Here is a 12,104-nt window from a genome sequence, read left to right as displayed (position 1 = left end):
TGAGCCGGAATTATTACCTCACTTTAAGCCTTTCTCTGGTGATTTGTTTACGGAGAGTTGTGCTAAATAGCTGAATTGTTGTCATGACCCTTTGCCTAGATCTTTTCAAAACAGTCATTAGATTTGCGTTTTCCATAACAAAAAAAGAAAACACATGCTAAATCTCATAACCGGTAGAAAAACTGAAAACAATTCTTAGAATTTTAAACTTGCACTTGAGTTAAGATTGGGTTTACAGTAATGGGCATAGCCTGTGATTTTGTAACTCAACAATAATTAGATTTGACTACTTGTAAGTACTGAAATGTCTGTGGTTGCCAAAAGTAAACTGTAATAATGTGTAGAATTAAATAACCTTAAACGAACTTGATCAATAGGGCTCCTTCCAGTAAATCAAAGAATCAACCACTTTTTGCTGTTTGGGTAACTACACAGTTTCAGGTCCCTGAGTGGGAGTAGCTCTTAAAGCAAAAGTGGCAGCCCATTATCATTTGTAAATTTCCACTAGCAAGCCAGCCTGGCTGTGTCTGTTGGCAGCATGGGCTGTGACCTTTCTAACAGTCTAGTATTGTCATTGTTTTGTTTATGAGCATCTATATATGCCATGCAGGTCTGGGGAAGAAAGATTCAGAAAAGAAAAACTGAAACTAAGAAGGAAATCAAAAGCAAAAAGTCAGAATCTAATTCTTTAGCCTTTTTCTTTATGATCTCAAGACTTCAGGGACCTTGAAAGATTGATTTCCTCTCACTCACGTTTCTTATAAAATTAGCTTTGGCTCATACATCTGTTACACAGTAGTTAATTTTACAAGATAAGCAGTACAGGGGAAAAGTATCTGAGGGGAAAATTGAGTGCTGCAAGCTCGAGAGACACTTATAAGGTCACAGAACAAAGCTAGTACAGAAAGTGGTCTTACTATAGATCTGCAAATAGCAAAGGGTCCACTTCGGGTTAATTTCAGTGTATCTTTCGTGGCATTTCACTTTTATTTTCAGCCAGCATTAAATATAAGGGGGCTTTACTCAACCTGTGCTGTGAGAGCCTTTTGAATTGCTCAGCCTAAGAGCAATCATGGTATAAGTTCATGAAATTTGAACTTTGTATTTTAGCATCCACTTCCCTGTAATGATCTCCAAAACTGTACTAGCTACAGCAATGAATATATTAACTTGTTCTTCATGTTCACAGCTACTTATGCCATTTGTAGATACTAAATGTGCTTTAGATAAGCACCATTGTCTATCCTAGCTGGAAAAAATATTACAGTCTTTTAAATTCAATCCTCTCGCTTTAAAGAAGGGGTTCCCAAGGCTCAGAAAGACTCCTAAAGATCAAGCAGAATGTTTGGGAATGGAGCTGGAATTAGAACCAGGTATCTCAGCTAATCTTAGATTCCTAATGTACAGCTGTTTATACTGGGGTGACCAAATACCAGAAAAATTCCTCACAGTCAGAGAAAGTCTCAGTGAGTTAATTTTATATATATATATATATTCATGTGCAAAAACCTCTTTTAATTTCATATATGTCAGCACTGAGAAAATACTCACAAATGGACTTTCCTAAGAAGAATTTTATAGATATCTTTTAAAGCATTTTGATGGGACTAGCCCATAAAACTGCTTAATGATACACAAATGGCCAATTTTCACTAGAACATTAATGAGGACCATTAAATAACACACAAGGCTACATCGCCTCGCCTCCTCTTCTAGAGTCCATGGAGATTTGGCATTTCCCAAGTGTATCTCTTAGAATATTTACTTGGATTTGAAAAAATTATTCCATTGTCAAGTAAATTTAAGAAACACAGTTAACCTCATTTCTTTTATTATTCTCATTCACCTATGTATTCAACAAATATTTGTTCAATGCCTAATATGCATCAGGCACTATTTTGGCAGCTTAGGACACAGGGGTGAACAAAAAGGACACAAATCTCTCCTTTCATGGAGCTTGTAGACAATATAATATATATTATATTTTATATATATATATATATATATATATATATATATATATATATATATATGTAGCTTTTTCCTTCTGCTGGATTAATTTCAAGTGAAATATCAAAATTGGACAATGAATTGCATAATTAATAATTTGCAATACAAAAGGTGCTATAAGGAAAAATCTAAATTGTTATAGGAAGATATGATAAGAGGATTTATTAGGGAATTGTTACTAGAATCACTTATGGACCAGTTGCTTACCTTAATGAGATTCTAAATCTGTGGGCAGCAAGAACTTGGTATTTTGAAAGCCCCTCCTGGTGCTATTGGCTGCCTGCCCAGCCTGCCTTTCCTTTGTGAGAACACTACACCACACTCTGGAGCCCCATTCCCCAGGCAAAGCTAAAACCCAGCAGAGTCAGCTTCTGTGGCCTCGGGCACTTCTTCCCACCCCCACGTGTTCTGGATGAGCAACACACAGCAATTACTCTAGGACTGAAAGCAGGGCAGGAGGGAGTGACTCAAGGCTCTCACCATTAAAGACTTTTGACAGTTCCTCCAAACTTGACATCTAAGCAAACTTTCCAAAATGTAAAAAATATTCACTTTTGCGTCAAAAACCATGAAAGTGTCCATACCCTTTAACAGCACTCCTACTCTTAGGAATTTAACTTAAGAATTAATTCAACAGAAGAATAAAGCTATAAAGAAGAAAGGGAAAAAAATGGAAAAAAAAAATACACACACACACACACACACACACACACTAAAACTTTTTTTGTGTGTGTGTGTGGTGCTGGGGATTGAACCCAGGGCCTTGTACATGTGAGACAAGCACTCTACCAACTGAGCTATATTCCCAGCCCTGATTAAAAAAAAAAAAAAAAAAAAAACTTTCCAATTTGTCACTATAGTATTAAAGTATAATATAAGGAGGAAAAAACAAACTGAACATTCTACAGTTGGGAAACAGTTAAGTAGATTGTGCTATGTTAATTTTTAGGAGTACTAACTCACGGCCCTATGTTAACTGTGGAAAAACATGAAGTAAGGACAGCAGAAAAGGCAGAATGCAAACTAATATGCCAGTGAAAACAAACTATATAAAAATTGACATAAAACACAGATGACAAGGCAAAATGGAAAACAGAATCAATTTGGTAGGGTGATGGGTCCACAGAATAGGAACCCATTTTGAACTGATTTAAGCAAAAAGGAGAAAAAATGTGCAGGGCAGAGAGGCATACAACTGTAATCTCAGCGATTTGAGAGGCTGAGATAAAAGGATGGCAAATTCAAGGTGAACCTCAGTAATTTAGTGAAGCCCTAAACAACTTAGCAAGACCCTATCTCAAAATAAAAAAGTTTCACCCAGTAGCTCAGGAGGCTGAGGCAGGAGGATCATGAGTTCAAAACCAGCCTCAGCAAAAACAAGGCACTAAGCAGTCTCTACATAAAATACAAATAGGGCTGGGGATATGAGTCAGTGGTTGAGTGCCCCTGAATTCAATTCCCAGTACCCAAGATAAATAAATAAATATGAAAATGGACTGCCTCAAATAACTTAAGTCCTAGATTTAGAGAAAAACAGGGCCACAAATTATAGGGTTTCCTATCCCTCTCTGTCTTCACATCCTTCTGAAGGGAAGCCTCTTTTCTCTCAGACCTGCTTCTTCCCAATATAAGAATCTGCCTTCTAAATTCACATTCTTCTGTCTTCTAATCAGGATGAAGACACCTCATCTCTTAGCTCTGGTTTAAGAATAATTCTGGGGAAATATTGTGATTGGTCTGGTATGGGTTATGTGCTCATAACTGGCACATCAATGGTTAGGCCATGAGAATTGGTAATCACTCCTCAACCAACCCTTGTGGTCAAGGTATCTAGATCATTTAAGAAGGGGGCTGGTAGAGCACTTGCTTAGCATACAAGAAGGCCTGGGTTCAATTTTGAGCACCAAGAAGAAAAAAAAAAAGAGAGAGAGAGAGAGTAATTTCCCTTAGGATTCAGTGTTTACTTGTCTATCATCCAATTTAACATTTTAGAAAGATATCCTGCTTCCTCAGTACTACTCCCCATAGCAAACTGAGATCCTTGATGCAATGTCCTTTATTATAAGGCCACATGGTGCAGTGGAGCACTACACTGAACAACAGGAAAATAGATTTCAGTTCTGGTTCTGCTATGAATAAACTGGTGTGTGTTAGTCAGCTTTTCATTTCTGTGACCAAAATACCTGACAAGAACACTAAGAGGAGGAAAGATTTATTTTGGCTCACAATGGATTCATGGTCAGATGGCTCCATTGCTCTTAGGCAAGACATCATGGTGGAAGCACGAGGTAGAGGAAAGTGTCTCAGTTCATTGCAGCTGGGAAATGGGGAAAGAAGATAAACCCTTCCAGGGCATGCCCCCAGTAACCTACTTCTTCCTCCTATGGCCCACCTCCCAGTCGTCCATTTAGTTATCAGTTGATTAATCCATCAAGTGGATTAATCCACTGATAAAGTCACAGCCCTTGTGATTCAATCATTGCCCATGAGCCCCACTTCTGAACCTTGCTTCATTAGAGACTATGATTTCAACACATGAGCTTTGGAGGTACATTCAAGATCCACAACACTGTGAGCCCTTGGGCTAGTCCCCAAATCTCGCTGGATTTCAGTTTCTTCACTCCTGCCAGAATACTGTAATCAATATGAGGACAAGAACCACATCTATCTGAGATTCAAAATTGATAGCAATTTAGTGACTTGGGTTGGACACAGAGACAAGTTCAATTGTGATATAGTCACAACAAAGAGTTCATATCTCCTGGACAATTCTGGGCCTCAGATGGCTTTTCAAAGTTGTCACAAATTTCAGCAAATTGGCAGGCCTTTATGTCTCCAAATAAACAAGACACTGTATGAAGGCTGTCCCTAAGAAGGGCCATAAACTTGGACAAGTGAGTTTCCTACCCTCAGGCAATTCCTGGAAGGGAAATCATTGTTGAGCTGATGACAACAAACCGGGCCAGCTGTCAGGTCTAGGTCCTGAATGATGAAACTTGGCAGCATACCACAGTAGCCACCAAAACTAACAGATAAGGTAGGAGCAGGTTAAACATCTGTTCAACAAATTAATTCTAAAAAATGAACTGGAGTTATAGTTCAATGGTAAAGTCCTTGCTTACTACATGAGGACTTGGGTTTGATACCCAGCACCAGGAAAAAAAAAAAAAAAAGAAGATTCTATAAAATGGAAAGTGAAAACTAGATAGTTCTTTTCCATGACATTACATACATCTGTTTGTCCCCTGGGGTATCTGTGCAAAAGGTGATGAGTCAAAATTCTAATAGGTTTTGTTTTTGTGTGTTTAGCGTTTTTTTTTTTTTTTTTAACCATGCAACAATGTATTTATTATGTATAGGCATTTAAAATTATTTTCCCAATATCTCCAGACCCAGGCACAAATAATCATGCTGCTTAACATATTGGAAAATGCAAGCATAAATCATTGCCTAGAGAAGGGAAAACCATCTAATACATGCTTAGCCAGGAGGCCAATTCATCTGCCAACCTCCAAGAACATGCAGATGAACATGATAGACAGACTGTCCTCCATCTGCACCTTCATTCACCACCATCCAATAACCCTTCTTCAGGCCTAGATCAGCAGCACATTTCTTGCCAACAATCATTAAATGTCCAAGAAGATTTTCATCATCATCTTCTGCAGCAGAAATCTGGGTTATATGTTTCTTGGGTACCCCCAGAAAATGTATTGGTGCTTGAGGGGCAATGTCATGGAAAGCAAGACACTGGTCATCCTCGAAAATGATTTTGGCGGGGATTTCCTTGTGGATGATCTTCTCAAAGATGGTGTCGCCGTCAGAAGGCTGGGCCACCTGAGCCTTGGCGATTTCATCTGCTATCTCGGCCACCCTCCCGCACGGTGGCCAGGGGAGAAGTCGTGTTTAGCGTTTTGTTGTTGTTGTTGTTGTTGTTTTAATAAAAGAGGATCAAGAATAGGAATAAGAAAAAAATGTCTACTAAAATTGATATTGACTGACCTGTTTGTCTAAATATAGTAAAGCATTCTTTATGATTAACAGTAAAAAGTACTAAGGGAGCAATTAGGATAGATATTACATAGAATCCAACTGTGCTGTCCCAACACAGTAACCACTAGCTACAGAACGTTATTTTTCTTTTATTTTTTTAGTTGTAGATGAACACAATACCTTCATTTTTTTTTAAATTTATTTTTTATGTGGTGCTGAGGATCGAACCTAGTGCTTCACATGTGCTAAGCAAGTGCTCTACCACTGAGCTACAACCCCAGTTCCAGAATGTTATTTTAATTAGTTAAAATTAAATAAAATTGGAACTGGGATTGTAGTTCAGTGGAAGAGTGCTTGCCTCACACATGTGAGGTGCTGGGTTTGATCCTCAGCACCACATAAAAAGTATATAAATAAAGGTATTGTGTCCATCTACAACTAAAAAAATCTTTTAAATTAAATAAAACATAAAATTCAGATTCTTAGTCACACTGACACATTTTCAGTTTCAGTATACATTTGTGGCTTTTGGCTACAGCATTCAACAATGCAGACAAAAAAAATTTTCCTTCATTGTTGAAAGTTCTATCAAATAGCAGTGATCTACACTGAATAGATGTGGTTTTTACCTCTATTCAATAATAATTTAATCTCATGAATACTGCTATTAATTATTTTGAAAGTGTTGGAAGTAGTCAAAAATTAAAAAGTTAAGGGAAAAAAAATGATTGCCCTGAATCCAAGTTTCTTCTTGGAAATCCAAGTAGTACAGGACAATATTAAAATGGAATAAATTCTTATTGTCATGTCATCCTGTTTCTGCCATCTGGATCATCTGGATTTAGCCAGGACAAAATGCCCTGGGCTTCCAAAGTGTACTCTGCTTATGACTCCCTACAGTCAGTAAAGAACACTGCTCTTTCAAAAATCAAACTGTCAATAGTTAAGACATTCACTATAATCCCAGAGATTCAGGAAACTGAGGTAGAATGATGGTAAATTTGAGGCCAGCCCAAGAAACTTAGCAAGACCTATCTCAAATAAAAATTTAAAAAGGACTGAAGATGTAGCTCTGTGGTAGAGCATTTGCCTAGTATGTGTGAAGCCCTGGGTTCAGTCCCCCATACTGCAAAAAACAAGCACAATACCATTATAACATCTAAGTAAAATCAATAATTCCTTAATATCTTCAAATATCTGGTTATCCAAACAAGGCCCATACAATGCAAATGGTTGATGTGTCCTTTAATTCTTTATGTGTCGAGGTGTGAGTTACCAGAATGGAACTCTGGGGCACTCTACCACTGAACTACATCTCTAGCTCCCCTTTTTAAAAAATTTTATTTTGATACAGGATCTTGCTAAATTGTCCTTACTGGCCTTGAATTTAAGATCCTCCTGCCTCAGCCTCCTGAAATGCTGGGATTACAATAGGCGTGTGCCATTACACATGTTAAGTCTTTAAATTTCTAAGTTCTCTGCCATCTCTCTTTTTATTCTTTATAAACTTTTGTAAAAGAAATCAGGTCATGGTCTGGGGTTACAGCTCAATGGTGGAATGAGAAGTCCTGGGTTCAATCCCCAGCACTGCTAAAAGAAAGAGAAAGAAAGAAATTAGTTTTTCTATTCCTGTAAAGATTTACATTGTGGACTTTGTTCACCGCATCCCCATAACATGTCCCCCTGTCCCCTCTATTTCCTGTAAATGAGGATTTTGACTTAGAGTCTTTTTTTTTTTTTTTTTTTTTTTTTTTTTTTTGTGGTGCTGGGGATTGAACCCAGGGTCTTATGCATGCTAGGCAAGCACTCTACCAACTGAGCTGTATCCCTAGCCCTTGACTTAGAGTCTTAATCCAATTTAGGTTTGACTTTTTTTTTTTCTTGCAAGACATTTTTAAGCATTGTGTTGTATACCTCTGTTGCAGTTCCTGATAATGATGCAATCAGTTATTGTAATTGTTGTCTAGATTCATTAATTCAAGCTGGGCTGCAAAACTGATATTTTAATTTATCATTTTTCTTTGTGTATTAGCTGAGATATATCACAAAAGAGTCACTTTCCATCAATGGAAAAAAGGCAGAAAACAAGCTTGATTTTGTTTTTTCTCCTTAATATCAGTTTTAAAAACAATGAGTCGATTCCCTACCACCTTACAGAACTTCATGAGTTTTTGTTTGCATAGTATCACTGAGGTGTTTCAATCTCTTATTATTATTTTTTCTTTATTTATTTATTTATTGGGGGGCGAGGTACCAGGGGTTGAACTCAGGGGCACTCGGCCTCTGAGTCACATCCCCAGCCATATTTTGTATTTTATTTAGAGACAGGTTCTTACTGAGTTGTTTAGTACCTCACTGTTGCTGATGCTGGCTTTGAACTTGCGGTCCTCCTGTTTCAACCTTCTGAACTGCTGGGATTACAAGTGTGTGCCACCGACACCAGGCTTTCTCTCTCTTTCTCTTTTTTTTTTTTTGGAGACAGGATAAATACATTGCTGAAGCTGGCCTCAAATTTGTCACCCTTCTGCTTTAGCCTCCCAAGTAGCTGTGATTACAAGTGTGTAATCTCAGCAAACCACACCTGGCTACTATAGTTATTTTTCTTACACAGATTTTTCTTTCTTTGGCCCTTGAGTACCTTTCAAGTTGATAATATTCTTACTACCTGCTATAACAATATCTTCTCATTTTCTAATCTGTTTGCTTTGATATCATCCCCTGTTTCCCCCGCAAATATACCACTCATTTATGATTGTGTAATCTCAGAACTTGAAATGTTCTTATATGAAAACAGTAGTGCAACCCTTGTGTCTTCATTATGAATAATGTATGTCTATAGACAAGGTATTAGACACTAGTACAATGTGCAATCCATCAGGAAAGTAGACAATAAGGTATATCAAGGGGCTGGGGCTCTATGGTAGAGCTCTTGCCTAGCATGTGTGAGGCACTGGGTTCGATCCTCAACACCACAAAAAAAAATGAAGGTATTGTGTTCATCTATAACTAAAATATTTTTTAAAAGTATATAAATAGTTATGTGTAAGTGCGTTGTGATGAGAAGGGCTGTGAAAGAAAAGGATGGGGGCAGTGAGAATGTGACACCTGGCCAGAGGTGTTAAGGAAGGCTTTCCTGAGGAAGTGAGAAGCTGAAATGCAAAGGGGAAGTAAGGTGAGATTAGCTCAGCAAAGAAGTGAGGACAGATCCTTTACATGTGCAAAGTCTGGAGGTGTGAGATACTTAATCACATTCAAGAAACTGAAAGGCCTTTGTGAGCCAGAGTGTGGGAAGAGAGGGGACACTGTGAGGCTGGAAATGCATGGGCTGGTTAAATCATGCAAGGACTGGGAATGATGTTAAGGATTTTAGATTTTTTAAGAAGAATGAGAAGCCACTGGAATGCTTTAAGAGAGAAGCAACATGAACATATTTTTATTTGTATAAAGCCACTCCACACATTACATGGAGAATGGATTGGAATGGCAAGAAGGAAAATAAAAAATAGGGTGCTAACACAGTAGTTCATATAAAAGATCACAGTGTCTTGACCTAAGGTAGGAGCAGTGAGGCTAGATTCAAGAGATTTTTGCACAACCCAAAAACCAGTTTCACACTTAATGGGGAAGCAAGAGAAGCATTCTCATGAAACTCACAAATAGGATGAGGTTACCCATTTTCATCACCACCATGGAATGCTGTTCTAGATGTATTTAGTCAATGCAGTTGTACAAAAGGAGGGAATTCATGGCATCAAAGCTGGAAAGGAGTTGTATCTCTACTTACAAATGATTTGATTATATATCTGAAAAACTCAGGCGCAGTGGTGCAGACCTGTAATCCCAGGGACTGGAGAGGCTGAGGTAAAAAGATAGCAAGACTTGGCAACTTAGTGAAATCTTATACCAAAAATTTAAAAAATAAAAAATAAAAAGAAGCTGACCCCCCCTCCCCAGATGTGTCCCTTAAGTGGCTGAATAAAATATTGCTGATCCATGAACAACTAAATAAATGAATAAAAAATAAAAAGAGCTGGGGATGTAGCTCAGTGGCAAAGCACCCCAGGGTTCAATCCCCAGTACCATCTAAAATAAATAAATAAATAAAACCAAATGGAAAAGCCACCATAAATAAAGCAAGAAAGAATCCAATTAATTTTACATAAGACAATAGTATGTTTGCAAATAGCAGTCAATTCAGTATAGTGGGAAAAAGACACTATACTGGTAACAAAAAATGATAAATTCTTAGCCGTAAACTTGTCAAGAAATGTAAAAAAAATCTACAAGATGAAAACTTTAAACGTTCCTCAGAAACACAAAGACTTGAACAGATGGAAAGCTATAACATGTTTTTAGATAAGCAAATCACAAAATATCAATTATCTTTACATTAATCTACACATTTAGAAACAGACACTCCTTTTGATTATGTTAACAAATGTAGTTTTGGTGGATTGACAGGTAAAAACAGAAACCAGGAGACAGAAAGTTAGTTTGGTTTTTGTTTTTGTTTTTAAAGGAGAAAGAGAGAATAGAATAGCATGTTCAGAGATCTGGGGTGGGAAATATTTGACTGAGGAACTGAAAGGTAAGTGAGGAAGGACTATGATAAGTGAGGAAGAGTGGGTCTGAGATGAATTTGGAAAGATAGTGAGTTCAGAAGTAGTGAATAGAGAGAGAGGCAGTGGAGACTGGGCAATGTGTCAGGGTGACTGGTAGTTCTGGGAGTGGGTGCTGACTTAGCAAGTGAATACCTTTTGGCCAGGGAAGTATTCAGCCCCACCCTCCCTCCCTCTAAGAGAGCATCTACGATTCTTCATTGTACCTTCAGGATACTGCTGAAGCAGTACTACTGTCATGGGAGAAGAGATGTCTGTAAAGAAGGGGAGTTCAACTCTGGACCAGCAGGGTTCTTGGCATAAGTGAAAGAATAATTTCAGCATGCACTAGTCAAAGGCATAGAGGTTTATTTAGGAAAATTGATCCATATTCAAGAGAGAATGGGGCAATATCAAGAGAGAAAGGCCTTTGGGGGTAAAGCAAAGAATAGGCATTTAAGGGAGAATGGGAGCCATATCCAGAGGGGGAGGCAGCCACCCATTGGTGTACAGTGTTAATATTTATAGAGTGAGGTTGCTAAGGGCTGGACTAGAAGTAGAGCCAGGTTAGAGTTACACAATTTTGCACCAGTTTTCCCCGAACTTGCGCATTGGCCTCATGTTACTTTTTTTTTCAGGCAAAGTCATGGGTCAAAGGCACAGAGTAAGGCATGGGCTGTCTTGCTCAGAAGTCCAACTGTTCATGGGGTTTCTGCATTTCAGTGGTTTGTGGGCATATCCTGCATTTCAGAGGTTTGTGGGCACTCCCTTTTTTGTATCCCCAAATTCCTTTCTCAAACCTTCTTGCATTTCTCCTGAGATCACTGGACAGAGGCACCTTGCTAAGTCCTAAATCCTGTTTCTCTCATGCAAGTTGGTAATTTTTTAAATCTTTCACAGGATATATACTGGGGCTTTTTCCACATTTTTAAAATTGGTGCATTATAATTGTACATAACACTGGGGTCTGTTGTTACATATTGTCCATGCACACAATATAACAATATAATTTGGCCAATGTCATTCCCTAGCACTTCACTCCCCTCTCCAACTCCCACCTGCTGGTCCCTTTCCTCTACTAGTCTCCCTTTGACTTCCATGAGATCTTCCCCCACCTTTCTTTTCCTTTCCCCTCTCTAGCTTCTACATGTGAAAGAAAACATATAATGCTCGACCTTCAGAATTTGGCTTATTTTGATTAACATAATTGTCTCTAGTTCTATCCATTTTCCTGCAAATGACATAATTTCATTTTTCTTTATGGCTAAATAAAAGTCCATTGTGTGTGTGTGTATATATATATATATATATTTTTTTTTTTTCTTTATCCATTCATCTGTTGATGGATATCTAGGCTGGTTCCATAGTTTGGCTATGGTGAATTACGCTGCTATAAACATGGGTATGCATGTATCTTTGTAGTATGACACAGGGTATATATACTGTTGTTTTCAATATTCCCACTCTTAGTATCAGTAGGGATGAACTTGGCATTCATTGTCT

General features: G+C 38.0%; 1 pseudogene; it reads right to left on the bottom strand.

Annotated features, from left to right (window-relative positions):
- Window positions 1-5,490: 5,490 nt before the first annotated feature.
- LOC113181642 (adenosine 5'-monophosphoramidase HINT1 pseudogene) lies at window positions 5,491-5,901 on the bottom strand (annotated as a pseudogene).
- Window positions 5,902-12,104: the final 6,203 nt, after the last annotated feature.

This window comes from Urocitellus parryii, chromosome 12 (genome assembly GCF_045843805.1).
Source record: "Urocitellus parryii isolate mUroPar1 chromosome 12, mUroPar1.hap1, whole genome shotgun sequence".
Taxonomy (NCBI): Eukaryota; Metazoa; Chordata; class Mammalia; order Rodentia; family Sciuridae; genus Urocitellus; species Urocitellus parryii.
This window is presented reverse-complemented; position numbering and strand designations above follow the sequence as displayed.